This window comes from Caretta caretta, chromosome 8 (genome assembly GCF_965140235.1).
Source record: "Caretta caretta isolate rCarCar2 chromosome 8, rCarCar1.hap1, whole genome shotgun sequence".
In the NCBI taxonomy this organism is placed as follows: domain Eukaryota; kingdom Metazoa; phylum Chordata; order Testudines; family Cheloniidae; genus Caretta; species Caretta caretta.
The window spans coordinates 7,262,419-7,279,530 of record NC_134213.1 but is presented as its reverse complement, the minus strand read 5'-3'; the positions used below and the strand labels follow the sequence as shown (position 1 = coordinate 7,279,530).

At 54.3% G+C, this 17,112-nt stretch overlaps 1 protein-coding gene across 2 annotated transcripts in view; it reads right to left on the bottom strand.

Annotated features, from left to right (window-relative positions):
* Nucleotides 1-13,735, bottom strand: part of PDGFRB (platelet derived growth factor receptor beta) — a 62,534-nt gene extending 48,799 nt beyond the window's left edge. For both annotated transcript variants that reach the window (XR_007357910.2, XM_048859753.2), the window contains exon 1: nucleotides 13,299-13,735. The gene's annotated coding sequence lies outside the window, so the exon portion shown is untranslated. The remainder of the gene's footprint in view (nucleotides 1-13,298) is intronic.
* Between the last annotated feature and the right edge of the window lie 3,377 nt (nucleotides 13,736-17,112).

Genomic DNA, 17,112 nt, shown 5'->3' with positions numbered 1-17,112 from the left:
GACTCCAGTTCTTTCCCACCCTTTAATCTAAATAAACCAGAGTGTTTTTTGGCTGGAACTGTCCTCAATTGCAACATCCCTTCTCTGGGGTCCAGAGGCTCCCATGACACTGCATTTACTCACAGGCCAGATTATCATCAGAGAGCCTTTTCCCAGCACATGGCTGGAATTAGGAGGCGCACACATGTGGAGAGACTGTCTTTCCAAGCCCATAAACAACTGATGATAAAACACAGAGGTATGAAATCTGAAACCAAGCCAGGGGGCCGGGGGAAAGTCCCAAGGGATGCATGGTACATACACGCATGCTGAAATGTAGTTTCCTGGCTCCAGTCTAGGACATTTAGACTGGGTCTGATTCGCCACTGCTTACAGCCTGTGTAAGCATTTGCACCAGTGCAAAGTGGGTATAACTTGCTGCCATTCTGCTCAGGTAGTTTTGGGCCCACTTTGCACAGGTATGAATGATGAGAATCAGGCCCTGCGTGGTTACCTAGTACATGCCAGTCTAGCTCTTTCCCTGTTGAAGTCAGCAGGATGTTGCAAGCCTTTCCTCTAACAACCCTCCTAATTGAAAACCCCACAGCTACAATAGTAACATCCAGCTCTTGTACAGCTATGTTCTGCAGCAGATCTCAGAGCGCTGTACAAAGGAAGTCAGTAGAATTATCCCCATTTCACAGATGCAGCCAAGTCACCCAGCGGATCAGTAGCGGTGCTGGGAGTAGAAGGCAGGTCCCTTGACACCCACACCAGCGTGCTATCTGCTAAGCTACCCTGCCTCCTCTACAAAAAGGGACTCCTCTCAGTGGGTTTTCCAGCGCTCCTTGATCTGCCCACAATGAACAGATGATTAGGCTCAGAGACAGATTCATATTATAAACAGGCGCCCCTTCCAAATTCCTTTCCGGTGGTGCCCCATACATACACGTGACTTTCACAATGTGCCCTGATCAGACATTAAAGCTAGCATAAAGGGGGTCAAAACTTGAGGGCCGAAATCTTCACACGTCAGTGCCTAATGTTTGTTAGATCCATATTTAGGCAGCTCAATGAATGCAGCCTGCTTTTCAGAGCCCACTGAAGTCTGAACCAGGTGCCTTTAATTTCAGAGCCCAGGGATGGATGTTGGTGCCTGACTTTAGATACCAAAAATGAACCTTTTCTGTAAAAATTTAGGGCCAAATCCATTCTTTGAGTGACTTCACGGCAGTCAATGAAGTTATGCTACGGATGAACATAATCCATCCAACGTACAGCTCCACGTGCTAATATTGTACTGGAAGGATCGCCACTCTGGTCCTAGTAAATTTTACCCTTGAGTTAAATACCCAGCGGCAGATCCTCAGTCGACGTAAACTTATGTAGCTCCATTGAAGACAATGGCTCTGTATTGATTTACCATGGAGTTACGCCAATTGACACCAGGTGAAGATCTGGCCCCAGAATGTCACAGACATTAGAAAGGCTAGGAGGCATATTGGATGCATAAACTAGCCTTTCACAGCTGGAGGGCTCATCTTAGTCACGGCTTGAGTCCCCTGTGAAATGACTTCAGTGGCCTTGGACATCTAGAAGCGGGTCAGAATTGGATCAGAATGAGGGTGGGTAATCAGGAGCGAGGTAGAGCAGTGTGATGGGAGCTGACATGGTCATTTCCAGCACCACATGTCAGTGACATCAGGCCTTTAGTTTCCTGAATGCCCAATTCATCTCTTTCTAATAATTGATTTTACTGGTTTTTACTGGTTTATTGTACAGAGATTTCCAGTCTAAACAGGCTGGGGAGCCCTACAGACAATCAATGCAAATGCAAAGGAAAAACCATGGCAATTAGCCCAGGAATAAAACTATCTGGGGTTTAAAATAGCAGCCCTTTCTCTATACCACGGGAACAAAAGAAAGCTCAGAAGAGACATTACTGCACTACGAGCAGCATGAGAGTGGAAGGATTTAACAGTGGCAATGGGTTGGGAAGCCAGCCCATAGAGGGCCCGATCCCAGGCCCACTGCCGTCTGTGGAGAGCCTCCCATTGACTTCAATCACCTTTGGATCAGGCTCATATTTAGCCTGGGTCTAGCCTTGTTACTATCAAGGCCTCACTTTCATGAGCACCAAAATACACCAGGTCAACCTTCAGGATGCAGGACCCAGCTGCCTCTTGTGCTCTCTCTCAAGGTGTCCATGCATGTCTCGCAGTAACTCAGTCCTGGCCCCCCCCCCACTCCTGCCAAAACACAACTCTCCCAGTGCACAAAGCTGGCTCATCGGCCTGACAGCCTCTGACAAAGGCCCAAGATGAGGGAGACAACCCAAAAATAGAGGGGGAGGAGGCTTGAAATGATGTTGAGTTCCTCTCTGTGCCATGTGTAACCCTGGTTGTGTGACTCAGCATTTCTGCTGTCAGCTATTTAGAGTAACAAAAAACGGGCTGGCTCAGAGGTTGGCCGGAGGCTCACAATGAGCTGGCGTGGATGCATTTGCCGATGTATTGTGTGTGTGTGTGACTACCATGCCTGTCCTTGCTTGAGTGTGCAAGCTGTGTTGGCATGCCTGCAACGTGTGTGTGCGGGAGAGAGAGAGCAGGGTGTTTCAGTGCGTGGCTCGCTGTGTATGTGCATGAACATAGCTACATGTGATCACACGCCTGTGTGGACACGTGTCCATTCAAGGAAGCTCACTGCATCACCTGTGCGGCGTTTGGGATCAGGTCGTGCCCTGCCCATTGCCCCACTCTCCATCAGGCCCCCGGGAGAAGTAGGAAAGGAACGACCTTTTTTGGATAAATTCAGAATAAAAGGAAACATCTGTTTGGAGAGGAGCCAGTGTTATAAATAATCCCCCAGTCCCGGAGGGTCGACATTCATCACCCACTCAGCCGCGCATGCTTCTTCCATCTCCGCCTTCAGAATAAAGAACAGGTCCCAGAAGGTGCAAGGCTATTCCTGAGTGCAAGGGCATGTGGGACTGCCTGTGGGGAAAGCGTTTGCCTGTCAGGTAGGAGGAGGGGTTGGGGATGGGCCGGGGACAAAGACTGGGAAACGAGGGCTGGAACAGTTCGGAAGAGGAGCGGCACACACAGGACACCTAGAGCAAAGCGGATGTGGGACATAGCTCTGCCATTGCTCACGACTGATGGATGATGCCTGCCTCTTCCACTCGTTCCAAGCTCGGTCGTCTTCTGCACAGTGACAGCCAAATCCTGAGGCGCGCGGCCAGTTTGGATGGTGGTGCTGTGCTTTGGGCTGACATCTACACGGGGACTTGACGAAGGCCATGAAATCCTGCTTCACTGGTGACCTAAATGAGGATTTATAAGCAGAGCTCCCAAGGCCAAAGAGCAGTGCGCTAGCCACCTCCCGTAGTTGGCTAGAAGAAATCAGGCCCTGGCTATCCCGGGTGTCACTCAATTCCAATACAAAACCGATGGAGACATCAGGCCCCTCCTGTCTTCCTCACCAGTTTTCAACCCACCCAGGGCCCCCTGCCTGTGCACAAGAGGGTTTGGGGGAGGGCCCACAAGGAACCTTCCCACCCACTGCTTGTGCCCCTGCCTGGGCCAGCCAGACATGGGTGGGGAGTCCATGCTAGGCTTGTGACAGCAGAAGAACTAGCCTCTCCAAAGGACATGAGGAGAAGTGAGGTGGGGATGGGGCCAATAGCCCTGCTGCCCTACTGTACCCCAGCCAGCTAGGCTGAGGCGGCAGGAGGGAGGCGGGCAAGGGGATGCAGGCAGCACCCTGTCAATGGTGGTTGGAGTTCCTGCTCCTGATGGTTTGTGGTAACTCGGCCGGAGTTCTGTCAGGGACTCTCTGTGCTGACCCTGTTTGTCCTCTTTCATTGCAGCCGATGGCTTAAAGCCACAATCAGGCCTATACTAAAGATAGATGCAAAAATATCTGCTTCCACGTAATGGAAAGGAGGAACAGCTCAATAGCACTGAATGAAGTATGAGGCTGGGGCATTCTAACCCCAGCTCTGACATCGAGTCCCTCTCTGGCCTTAGTCAAGTCACTCCATCTCTTTTCCCCAGCTCCCTCCATGGGGATAAGAACATTTGCCTGCCATCATCAGGATGGAGTGCCTTCAGCTGAGCCTAAGGACTAGCCAGCCCAGCCTTCAGGAAGTTTAATGAGCTCAGCTGGGTTGCTGCTGGTCTGCCTGATTGGCTGAGGGGAGCAGGCAGGCCTGCTTTTAAGATCAGCAGCAGTTTATGCCTGCAGTTGTGACTATTCCTGAGCCTGTCTTGTTCTCAGCCTTGCTCCAGTCCTGCTTGGTGCCTGACTCTGATCCTTGGCACAGATCCTGGTCACTGGCTGCTGCACCTGGCCACTAGGCCTGGCCACCCACACCTGGTCCTGACAACTTCATAGAAAATCTGTGCTGGTTAATTAGTGTTTGCAAAACAATAACTATGAAATAAACCAGAAAGTGCAAAACTGCTCCACTGAGTGGGAGCCCAGCAGCCTCCAGACCTTGGGCTTATTTAGGTAATTGGTCCTTGCAAACATCCCTACAATGCTGGTGATTAACACTGGCCACAGCACAAGCTGCTGGGCTCCAGCTCCCTCACAGCCGGAGGCTAGGAGTAGCTCAAAGATCCTCTTCCACTCCTCCATGCACTTCTTAGATACAATGAGTCTGTTCCACTTAGGTATATAGAGGTGCGATGCATAGGTGCTGACTCCATGGGTGCTCCAGAGCTGGAACACCCACGGGGAAAAACCAGCAGATCCCTGCCCCCCGCCCCAGCTCACCTCTGCCTCCTCCCCTGAGCATGCCGCTGCGTCCTGCTTCTCCCCTGTCCCTCTCAATGCTTGCGCCGCGAAACAGCTGTTTCACACGGCAAGCTCTGGGAGGGAGGGAGAAGGAGGAGGAGGAATGCAGTGTGCTCGGGGAAGAGGCGGGGTGGGGGTGGGGATTTGGGAAGGGGTCCAATAGGGGCAGAGAGGGGGCGGAGTCAGGGCAAGGGACAGGGTGGGGGCGGGGGCGCGAGCACCCACCGGCACCAACAAAAGTTGGCACCTGTGGTGTGATGGGAGAGAACAGGAGTCAGCTGTAATTTGGGGTGGGAGGGATCTGTGAGAAACAGCTTTGCAGGCCCATCCCTGTGTGCTAAGGCCAGCGCTGAACTCTCCCAACCGGGAGACAAGCCAGAGAGACCCACAAAGCTTCATGCCAGAGAAAGTGACCTGTTATCAGGGCTCAGAGCAGCCATCCTTTCATCTCCTTGCTTGTCTCCCCCCCCACACCCTTTGCACATCTTATCTCAGTGCAGTCTTCACTACATCCACTCCATTGTGAAAAAGGAGCTAGGAGACACTGGGTATCAGATTGAAGTGGTGAGTAAGGCTGGAACAAAGGTGGGATGCTGTCTCTGTTACTCTGACTGTGCAGTTGGCTGGCTTTAGAGAGGCAGACAGATGTTTTCTTGCTGTCAAATAATTCTGTGGCTTGCAGGAAGCTGTGATCTATCCTCCTGCAGTAATTAAAGGGAAATGCCATACTAAGGAATACAAGAGGAAAAAACCCATGCTCCTGGTGCGTAGGAGTCTTTCCTTCAGCTGCTCGGATGCTGTCCTTTCAGCATGGCCATTGTGGCAAAGTTTAAGTCAGGGTGGGATCCGGAGAGCCATCCATGTACTGACTGGCTGCAAGTTATTTACTAATTATAAACAGAGAGGGCCTGGGGGATGTAGCGGGAGATGATGCCAAAGAGGAGAGGGAGAAAGAAAAAATATTCCCCTTCCCCTTACGTTCCTCTCTGAGTTTTCAACACCCCCCGCTGAATGGAACCAGGGAGCTCCTCAAAGCCCAGGGACAGAGACATCTCTGAGCCCCAAAAGTGAAACCCACATAATGCAGTGAGCAGCTACCAGGGCATTTTCCCAGCACAGCCAAGGGAACCAAGGAAGATGAATCTGCCTCTAATTTGAAAACACAGTACTAGCCAGGCACAGAGATGAAACAGCTCCAACGAAGGCGTTTGATCTTCTATTCTCCACCATCTGCGAAGGACCCAGGCTTAACTGCTTAGTTATGGAGCTTCTTGTCCTTCTGCCCAGGATTAAGCTGCTCTCCAGATTTGAGGTCGGGGAGGAATCTCTTGGAAAGGGCTTCGGGGGCACTTTGCCTGCTTGTGGAAGTGTGATCAGGGCAGCTTCTTGTGATTGCAGAGGCTGCAGCCAGGAAGGGAACCTAGGGGGAGGTGCAATCAGTGGAACACGACCCCTTCCCGCTCTCCTTCTCCTGTAGCATGGCTAAGTGGCTAGGACACCAGAACCAGGAGACCCGGGTGCTGTTCCTGGTTCTACCAGTGACTTAGGTCAGGTCACTTCCCCTCTCTGTGCCCCTCTTTTTCCTCCCACTCTTTAGAATTTGCATTGCACTAGAACCTAGAAGCCCCAGTAACGGGCGAGCCCACGGTGCTGGGCACTGTACAAACAGAGACCATTAGGACAGCTGCTGACCCGAAGTGTTTTGCTTCTCTTGTAAGCTCTCTGGGGACAAGGACTGCCCCTCACTCTGTGTCCGTGCAGTGCTCGACATACTAGGGCCAGTAGGTGCTATTGTAATACAAATAATTAACGATAATAGTATGTCTCAGTGCAAAGAGGTAGGCAGAGATACTCATGGGACATCACTGGGGTGCAGGGTAGACCCTACGATCAGAGGCGTAGCAGTGATCAGCAGATTAGAGAGTGACAAGAAAGGAGGGAGCGGAACGGAACAGAAGATGAATACCAGGTATGGTGCTGAGGGCCCTCGCTGAGCTACGCAGTGTAGCTGACACACTGATTGGTGGTGCCCAGAGAAAAAAATAACACAGGGTAGGAGGTGCAGGGCTAAATGCTACAGGCAAGGGATGGGAGTGGATGGTCTTGTGGTTAAAGCACTCAGTGGGACTCAGGAGATCTGGGCACTGGCCCTGCTCTGCCACTCACTCCCTGTGTGACCGTGAGCATGTGGCTTCTGCCCACCCTCTCAAAAGCATAATGCAACATCGACGTGCGTGCAGAAGTCTGACACAGGTGTGTCAGGAGAGGGTGTGCAAACACCCCTCACTGGTGCAGCTGTACTGGGGGGAGAGGGGTGCACACACAAGTCAGGCCCGGGAACAAGTGTGAGACTGTGGACCCTTGATCTCTCCGTGCCTTGGTGCCGCTATGTGGAAAAATAAGTGGGGATGCAGTGAGGCCTCATCCATTCGTGCTGTGAGCACTCCGAGAGCTCTAATGGGAAGTGCCATAGACACACGAAGTGATACCGTTGGAGGCATTTGTGCCTCGGAACATCTGCTCCGAAACCAGTGGGGATGAGATTTCCTGCCGATTGGACCAGTGGGGGGGTGGGGGGCGGGAATTGTTCCCTTCAGCTCTAGTCGCTGCCTTGGAGAAGATGGGAAAGCAAAATGGATGTAAGGGTGGCAGGGGACGGGCAGCCCCTAAGGGGAACATGCATGTTTGGACGGGGGGCAGCTGGAGGGGAGAGGAGAATCCCATGAGGAACTGGTGACTCGACCTTCTGGGACGCCCACGGTCAGACTGGAGCATTGCACTCACAGGATGGAAGAGGAGGGTTTTGCTCACTGAGTAGCTGGTGGGTCAAAAACTTCCCACAGCTTCACACAAGAGACCGGGGTCAGTTTCATCCCCTGCGTAACTCTGCTGACCACCTGGCCCGGAGCCAGAGCTCCCCAAGCCCCTGAAACAATTAGCTTGTCAGCAGCTCCATCCCCATCAACCCCTGATGCTCGCACCGCTCCTGGGGAGCTGCATACTCCTTAAGCCTCGCTGTCTTTCTGGGATCCGAAAGCCACAGATCGGAAAAGGGGAAGGAGAGCCAAGGCCTCCTCATTCCAGGCCTGGCAGTCTGACAGCCACAGCCGCACGCAAAGATTCCTGCTCTCTTGCAAAATGCCAAGCAGCAAACCTCCTGCCGGCTCAGCAGGAAGCTGAGGTCAGACCCTTGCGATACAGCTGCGCGGAGCTGTGGAGGCCCCCCCACCCCTTCTTACAATCATAACATTTTGAAGGGGCGCCCCACCCCTTCTTACAATCATAACATTTTGAAGGGGCGCCTACCAGGCAAACAGGAGAGCGAGAGGGGACAGACAAAGAGCGGCAGAGAACGACCCTGGGTGCATCTGCCAGGAGGGTTATGCAGCTGCTCTCACAGGTCCTCCCCCCCCATGGACACGATCCACCCCTGCTTGCTGGGGGCACCCTCAGAAAGGCCTCGAAGAAGTCGAAGAGATTATCTCACCAATGTGACCCCAGTCCTGCCAACGCCAAGCTCAGCCTGAAGGGCAGCAGGAGTGGCAGCAAGCAAGGGGTGCCCACCCGTGAGAAATGATAGGCACTTCCACTAGGATCCCAGTGTGTTAGGGGCACTAGAGGTAGCTGGTGATGTCCCAACACTCACTGATCTCCACTCTTGGCTGCAGGAGGTGGGAGTGCTCCAAGCAAAGCTTTTGACCCACTCCCCAGCAGCACAGGAGAGCGGGGCGGGGAGCCCAACCACTGGAGCATCGATCCTCTAGATCTTTAGTTTCATGGCTCCAGCAGACGTGATGGAGACCTAAGTCACTGGAGCCGCAACCCTTCGTGGATGCGGGGGGCTGGGGAGCCTGTCCTTTATAACCTGGAAATGTTTCCTCTTCTTTCAGTGTCCCCGTACAGGGGCAAGGGAGCTGAGACCCTGGCATTCCATTCTTCTCATCCCACCACTCTAGTGCCCTGGGGCCTCAGTCAGGATCAGGGTCCCATTGCTCTAGGTGCTGTGCAAACAGGCCCTGCCCTGAACAGCGGCCAATGGCTTTGGGAGGACACTAATCTGAGCTGGATTTCCATGCGTTCCTGGGAGAGTCCGGCTGCAGCCAGCTCCCCAAATCTACCTTCTCTTCTCAACCCGCCAGACACAGCTTTGAGAATGATCAATATGCGTTCCTAGGCCTGGAGGAATTCTCCTTCCTAAATAAAGCCACATCCATGTTCTCTTGAAAAGCTCCCAGGCTGGAGGAGAAAAGCTTGGCAGCTGTGTGCAAGGGGAATGGGGGAGCTCTGAAAGGTGGTGGAAGCTCCCAACCCCCTAAAACAAGTGGGGCTTCTATTCTGCAACCGGTTTCCAGGCACATAAATTGAAACTGAAGTGACTTCCAATTCGCAAGGGGTGAATGCGCCTTCAGGGAAAATGGCTTGCGATGGTGTATTTTCTCCTGGCCCCAGTTCAGAGAAACCCACAAGCAAACATATTTTTTGTATAAATAAGACAGTGTGTCTCGCCAGTTAAAGCAATTCAAACATGAATGTAGCAATTTAATTGGTGCCAATTACTGTGTCTCGGTAACATTAAGATTTCAGTCACAGCCCCTTAAAGTGCTGGACAGGCCAAGAATATGAAGGCAGAGAACCCAACGCGCAGGGCACAGCGGCAGGAGACAGGCCTGCAGAATCGATCAGCTGGCTTAGGTTGTCTGCCAGCTCTCTGGCTACCGAGTGTCGCTAGTAAGGGATAAACCCCCTTCTGGGCAGGATAAAAGTCCATCTGTTCCATGAGGTGTTGGAACCAGATGCCTTGGGAACCAGGTTTTTGATCCAGGCCTGTCTCTGCTCCCAAAATACAGGTACAATGCGCCATTGCACTTACCCATCCGCACACCCTCCAAGCAGGGCTTTGTTCCTGTTCCCATCCCCACCCCCCATTCCAGGTTTTGTCCAAGGGCACAATAATGGGTACTCTCGTGCTGGGGAGAGGTGGGCGCAGCTAGGGATGTAGGAGACCTGGCGTGATGGGTGTAGGCAGATGTGATGCTCGGAGGCGGGCGTATGCCATGGCAATTGGGTACACGACAGACATAGGAGAGCAAACACCCCAGAGGGACATATGTCATTTACATCACCCCGCGCTGAATTTTAGTTGCCTGCAGGCCTCATTTCTTATGGGGACTTGCCGGTGCACTGGCCTTTTCAATGACAATCTGCTGACTCCTTATGCAACTATCCTCATTCTTACTGATCTCTGACCTTTCTATAGCCCCCTGGGAAGGAGGGCAGTGCCCAGCCAGCAGGGAGCACTCTGCGCAGTGGGGGAGGAGCAGCACCCTGTGAGTGGGACATTACCTCTGTACTGCAGGGAGGGGCAATGGACTGGCAGCCTCTGTGCATCTTTCAGAGGGCGAAGCTCCACCCCGACCTCAGCACTTCCTCTCTCTCCGCACCCATCTGCCCCTTGTCCTTCCTCTTCCAGTTACTGCCCCCTTCGCCGGGCACTGGGGGCTCTCAACACACACCATGCAGCACAGCACTGCAAGGTGCAATTTGCTCCTGTCGCTGAAGTGTTGGATCGAGGCCCAGGAGAGATCTGGGGTCAATTTCCACCTCTGCCACAGGCTTCCTCTCCGACCTCAGGCAACTCACTGACTCTCTGGGCCTCAGTTCTGCATCTGTAAAATGGGGATACTAAAACCTTCTTGGTATGCTTAGGCTGGGAGCTCTTTGGGGGGAGCTCTCCTGTCTCCTGCTGGGTGTATATGTCACATGAGTACAATGGGGCCTGGATCTTACTGGGGGCCTCACAGTGCTAGCACAATGAAAATAATAATGATCAAGTTCAATATATTGCTGGGTTCCAGAAAGACACTGCAGCTCCAGACCCGGACAGTCCCTGCTGGGGGGATTGGAAGCTGAGGGGGCCAGAGGGGTGTTTGGTTCAGGGAGCCTAATTAGGCATTTGGGGGGTGGGGAATAGCAGCCAAAACCAGCTTCATTATGTCCTGTTTGCCAAGCCGAGCAGAAGGAGCTTTCTGGAGTGGTTCCAGCTCTCGGGGAAACAATACGCGGTTTATACAATCCCCTCAAACATCCTCCTTGGGATTTCGTCCCCTTTCTTCAAACAAAACAAACAAACTCCCAGAGGCCTTCCCTGGCATGACGTTGACAAAGCCAGAACAATCCCAGCCTTCAGGCGGACTCGGGGACATGCCATTACTCCATGGAAGCCAACAAATGGGGCCAGGATTTGGTCCAGCTCACAGCAGCGGACTCCCGCTCTTCCACTTACCCCTGGAGGGGTAGCTCAGGGCAGAGTGGAGCCTGCAATGCTCAAGTACAGCAGGTAAGAACCAAACACCACCCTGCACCATGGGCCTGAGACAGTCACCACCTCACGAGCCCCCCCCAACCCCGTCCAGTCTAGGGGTTTCCTGTTGGAATCAGTAAAATTACTTGTGTGAGTGAAGCCCACTCACCTGAGTAAGGGCTGTAGGATTGGGCTCAAAGAAAATGCTCCCCATCCGTGCTGCTGGGCTGATAACCGGCAGACCCTCATCTCAGCGCTGTCAGAGGCCTGGCTGTCCCTGCCCAGGGATTTCTGCCCTGCAGGAAGCACTAATTCTCTTGGCTAATAACCTCAAATGGCTGCAGGTTGCGATGGACGCTCCATCCCACGCCATGGCCTGTTCCATGTTGTCCAGCCCTCATAGCCCTCGGAAAGTCCCAGCCAGCATTAATAACCCTCTGATGTGAGGATACAGAGTAAATGTGGCCACCTTCCCATCAGCTGCACCCAAGGGCTTGCTATTCATTCAGGAAGCCCTGCCTGCTTCACAATCTCACTGTCAGAACATCTCAGCCTCCTGGCCCTCTCTCGCTGAAGTAAGTGCCCGACTCCCATTGAAATGGGGGAGGGGGGGGGGGGACTGGAGCTGGTGCTTCACAGCTTTCCATGAAGCAAGGCCTAAAACTTGCCATTACTCTGGAAGGGCCCCCCCTTCCATCACTGAGATGCGTGGTGCTCCGTTGTAGAGCCAGGCTAGACTAGACTGAATTTTGTGGCCATTGACCAAAGCTCACACTTAAAAACAGAACTCGGCCCTCTCTGTAGAACCAGGGTGACATCCCTGCTTTAGAGTACCAGAGGATGGCCAAGGGGCTACAGGCTTCCTCCCACTGTGCCCCATCAATGTGACTTCAGTTGATGGTAATTCAGTCTCGGGGGCCCATTCAGACTCCGGCCTCTCAGCTCAGACTACCAGCAAGCATGTGACTGGTGGTGGTGGTGCTCTGTGTGACCTGAGCGCCTATCTCCAGTAAGAACTGGACTAAGACCCCAGCTCCCGCCCCAGAGCGTGCTAAGCAGCCACCCTGCTGGGAGAGATGCAAAATAAATGCCCAGAAGGTGAAAGGCCACTGCCCATCTCCTGAGCCCTCCTGTCCTGCTGCAGAGGAATTTCTCAGCATTGTGGTTACCTTTCCATGACCCAGTCCTGGAGAGATGCGGCTCAGCAGCCAACCACGCTAACCTTTGCGATTGCTCCCTCTGCTTTTGCTGCCATCCCGGGTCAGTGTGGGCTGCGCACAAGGCTCATGGGGGAACCAAGCCCTGAGCCCCTGAGGCCGCGCTGCCCTTGGATAAACCAGCCAGATTTGCAGCCGTGCCAGTGGGAACCAAGCCCTGAGCCCCGGAGGCCACGCTGCCCTTGGATAAAACAGCCAGATTTGTAGCCCTGCCAGTAGATGGACGCGCCCTGGGGAAGGCTGACCTTGCCCTGTCACCAGCAGTGCCCAGAGTGACCCAAGGCCCCCAGGATCTGAATCGGTCTGTCCTGCTAATCCAATCTACCTAGACATTACTCCAGCATCCAGAGCCTTGTTCTCCCAGGGCCCAGTCCCTGCCCTACAATAGCAAAGGGCTCTTCCTGGGCAGGGGCAAAACGATGCGAAGAACATAAGACTGTCCAGGGGCGACTGGGGTTTGCAAGGACCGAGCAGCAAGGCAGGAACCCCCTGGCTTCCCCAGCTCTCTCGGAACTAACTGCCCCACTTCAGACCTGCCCCCTGCGCTCAGACGTGCGGGCTGCGCGTCCCTGCAGCTCTGATTGCTGCTCCCGCCCGGGGCACCACCAGCGGGCTCTGCAGGGGAAGCAGCCGCGCTTTAAAGCAGCGCCGAGCTCGCTTCCCCGGCCGTCCGGGCGGGATGCTGCCCCGCCCTGCAGCCCCCCGGCCTTTCCCTGGCAGCTGGGCGCTTGGCAGCACATCTTAGGACCCGGAGCGAGGGCCAGGTGCGAATCCAGCTGCCCGGGCTGGCTGGAGTTCACTCGCTTCCAGGCTGGGCAGCGGGGTCCCTTCCTCCCCCTTCCCCGCCAGCCGAAAGCGGCTCCCGGCCGCGGGGCTGAGCGCGGCCCCTTGGCAAAGCGGGCGTGAGCCCAGCCCCGCTGCCCGCCTCGCCCGGCGGGATTTCCAGCCCCAGAGCGCAGCGCAGCGCAGCGCCGCGGAGCTCTCCCGGGCGCGCAGCTTACCGTGCGCGGGGCTCGCTCCCCAGCCTCCAGCCGCGAGCGCTTCCTCTCCCTCCTCCTCTTCTCCCGCTCGCCCTCCTGGGCAGCGTCCCGGCCCCGGCCCGCCGCCCGCCCCAGCGGCTCCGTTCCTCGCAGCTCCCGGCCGCTCTGCGCGCCGCAGGGGGGGCCCGCTCCCCTCGAGGCGCCCTGGCTTTGCCCCTAGCGCATCCCAGCGGAGCCTAGAGCATCGCCGCGGGCCGTGCGCCTGGGGGGCCCCGCCGTGCCGCGCCGCGCTGCGGAGAAACAGCCCGGCAGCCGGTGGGGAAAAATACAACTGGAAAAAAACACAGAACTTGGGGGGAGAGGCTTTGGTCCAATAGGCAAAAGGCTGGAGCCGTCTTTAAAACTTCTTCCCTTCCTGCCCCCGCCCCCTGCCAGCTGGAGCCTTTTCCAAAACTTTCGATTCAAAACAAACGAAAAGGAATCGAGCTCCAAGGGGGAGTTTCACTGAGAGCTGGGAGGGGGGGGGGGGGTGCCGGGGGAGGGCCTGGACCTGAGCTCTGCCCAGCTCAAAGCAAAACAAAAGCGGAGACAAGCACCCTGCCTTTCCTCCTTGGACTTGAGGAAACAAGAATGGGCTCAGCTCAAGCTCTCTCTGTCTGCTTTCAGTTCTGGCCTTTCTCCCTGTAGTTTGTTCAAACCTCCCCCCGCTTTCCATTTTCCCCCCTTTCTCAGGATATGAGGGGATGTTTAGAAAATCCACTGCCCACGCCAGCAGCTGACTCATGGTTTTATTAAAGAAGGCCTGTATTAAAGGGACTGCATGTGCCCTCCCAGGACTGCCACAAGCGTCTCCAGCCCTGACAGAACCGCTGTCGGGATGGCCCCGACTCAGCCGCTGTCACAGAGTGGTTTCTGTGGTGATTGCCTAGAGCTTCTGCTGGCACAGCTCGGATGGCCAGGGCCGCGATTTTCTCACACTCCTCTCTGACACAGGCCCGTCTGATGGTAAAACTTGCTAGTGTAAATGAGACCTCAGGCCCCCTTATACTGGTGTAACTGCATCCACGCCAGGCGTTGTGTTGGTAGAACTTTCAGAAGCCCGTCTTCCGTAGCAAGGCCTGGTCTTCACTCCAAGTGGAGACGCACCTTATTCTGGCACAGGAGGTCTTTTGCCTGTATCGTCTATAACAGCTCCCCAAAGGCTTGTACCGGTGCAGCTGTGTTGGTAAAAAAGTCCCATCCCGAACAGACATAGCTCTGCTAGTAGCAATGTTGAGTTTAGACCAGGCCAAAGTAATAAAATCACCCCCCTAGTTAACATAATTGCACCAGTACAAAAACTGTTGTAGGCCAGGCCTAAGAGCTGCCGTGTTTACACGAGGGAGTCATCATTTAGTAGTTCCTTATGGGGATGTGTTTACAATAGAGCTGACTAATAATTCGTGAGCCTTAACAGTTTAGACCCTTGCTATTTATCTCTGGTTTATCTCCCCTGTTTCTTGTCTTCCCATTGATGAAAATCCAAGTACAGACTGTTTATTCAGCGATCTCATCTGACTGCTGAGGGGAGGAAAGTTCAAACCCCAGGCCATTACCATACAATGCCACTGCATGTGGGATAGTATCTTGCACACAAGTGCTTTACTCCACTGTGATGGGCAGATAATGCCATTACCATAGCACCCAGAGGTACAGGCCAGGGAGGAAAGATGTGAGCAGCTGAGATCTGAAAATAGAGAGAGGGAAGCGAGGAACAGGGTGAAAGGGAGGTCCTCCCAGGATCGCAGGAGATGTAGAGAAGATTCTTGCACCGGCCTGTGCAGAGACCTGCTGAGGAGGTCAGGGTGGGCTGGGCTGGGCTAGTGGAAGAATGTGGCATAGATCTGGATGAGTGAAAGCACATGGCTCCCCTGTGCCATTTTTGCTGGAAATCAATTTCAAAGAGAGTTTGATTTACCCTAGCTGCTGGCTCCCTCTGAGTCCCTGCGTTGAGGCGCCAGATCCCGTGGACATACCTCTTCAGAGGGAAGTCATGAATCCTTAGGGGTGACCTCCTCGCTGGATGGTTGGGCATGGCTCTGGTAAGTGCACAAAGCTGTATGTGCATGTAGTGAGGGGAGACGGGGTTGGGATGGATGAACCCAGTGACCTTTGGGTGCAGGTACTGCGGTTCCCCACCCTGCCACTGGTGGCACCCTGCCCACCCTGCCTCTCTTGCCCATTGGTGCCACCAGGTAACACTGTGATGCGAACATCTATGAGGTCCCTGCCAAGCTGACCTGGCAGCTTTCTCGTTGATCAGGCTTGAAAGCAGCCGGCTGGGGGCCATGCTTGGGTTCTGCTTGTGTTTGCTTCCGTTTGCCAAGCCCTAGAACAGACTCTGTGTAGTGAAACCCTCCCTGGTTTCCAGGATCAGAATATCTGAGCTCCATGGAGATTTAGGCCTCAGCCTGCCACAGGCCAGCCCTGTGTTACCAGTGAGTTGGAAAGGGGCATGGGGTAGATTTTAGTCACTTGCCAGGAGAGTTCTCTACTCCTGGGAACTCTCTACTCCTAGTGCTGGGCCCCCAAATGGCTGACCTGTTCCCGAGGAATCCCCTAGCTCCCACTCCCATCCAGAATGAACTCAGGGTGAGAATCTTCAGTGCTCTGCCCTGTGTTATGCAGTGAAAGCTGGCACCCAGGCAATGGTAGCAGGCAGCTGGCACTGGCCTACCTAGGGGAGAGAGACCAAACTGGGCTCAAGGCCATTGACCTATTACCCTGGGACTTTGGGAAAAGGCTTAAAATCACATAGACAAAGTCACACTAAGGAGGGCCTGACGCATGCTGGGAACGTTGTTATGAGAACCGGACCTTGTTGATGCGTCCCAAGTCTGTGTCCAAGGTTGCTTTGTTCAGAAGCAAAGATTGTTTGGTCTAAAGAGGCTCCTGGGACAGGCTTGTTCTAAGGAAGCACGAAAACCAGAGTAACCCAACTGGGTGGGGGGAAGGGGAGCTTGTCTCTGCTTTGGGTTGGTTTGGTTTTGCTAGCTCTGTGTCCAGTCCTTTCTCACTGCCTTCCTCTATTTCCTGCTCCAGTTTACCAGTCTAAGGGGCCTCTGGCCACACTGCTCGAGGGGTTTAGCTACTTTTCTCTTAGGCCTTGCCTCCCGGGGGCACTCTGGGCACTGGTACTGCTGCAGGGAGCTCAGGCTCAGCCGCTGGCAGCTGTGATTTGCAGCAGGGCAGCTTCATGCGGCTGGAAACCACAGCAAGCTGCCCTGTGCAAATGGTGGTTCACAGTAGCTTTGCTTGTCTACACCAGGGATTTGCACTGGTGCTGCTACACCAGGGACTAAATCCCTAGCGCAGAGAAGGCCTGAGACCCATCTGGATTTGGTCTTCCCCAATTCCTGCCCCCAGGAGAGAATTGACGGACAGCTGGACCGCACCTCCAATCCAGCCTACGGACAGGGACTCTGCCTCTCTATGAAAGACTCAGCCTGGGGCTGATCCTGACAACAGTCATCACCCCTTTGCCACCATGGAGAGGAGCAGCAATTTGCTAGCTTCCCTCCCCCGCACTGCCTTTCCCCTGACCTGGGTTTGTTGTGTGAGGGGGGTTCAGTGAGGGCACAAGATTGCTCTAATAGTAGGGCATTAGAGGCCACAAAAGGATGGAGATAGCCCAGTTAATGATTCCAACATTTAGGAAAGAAAAGAGGGGCCTGGGATGTGCCAATTTCCCTGCAGATTTAAGCAAAGAAAGGGAGGCCCTTTAAGGCTCAGACCGTATGAAAGAAGCTGTAAAGTTTGGTCATTGGCTTCAGGGTGCACAGAATAACACTTGGTT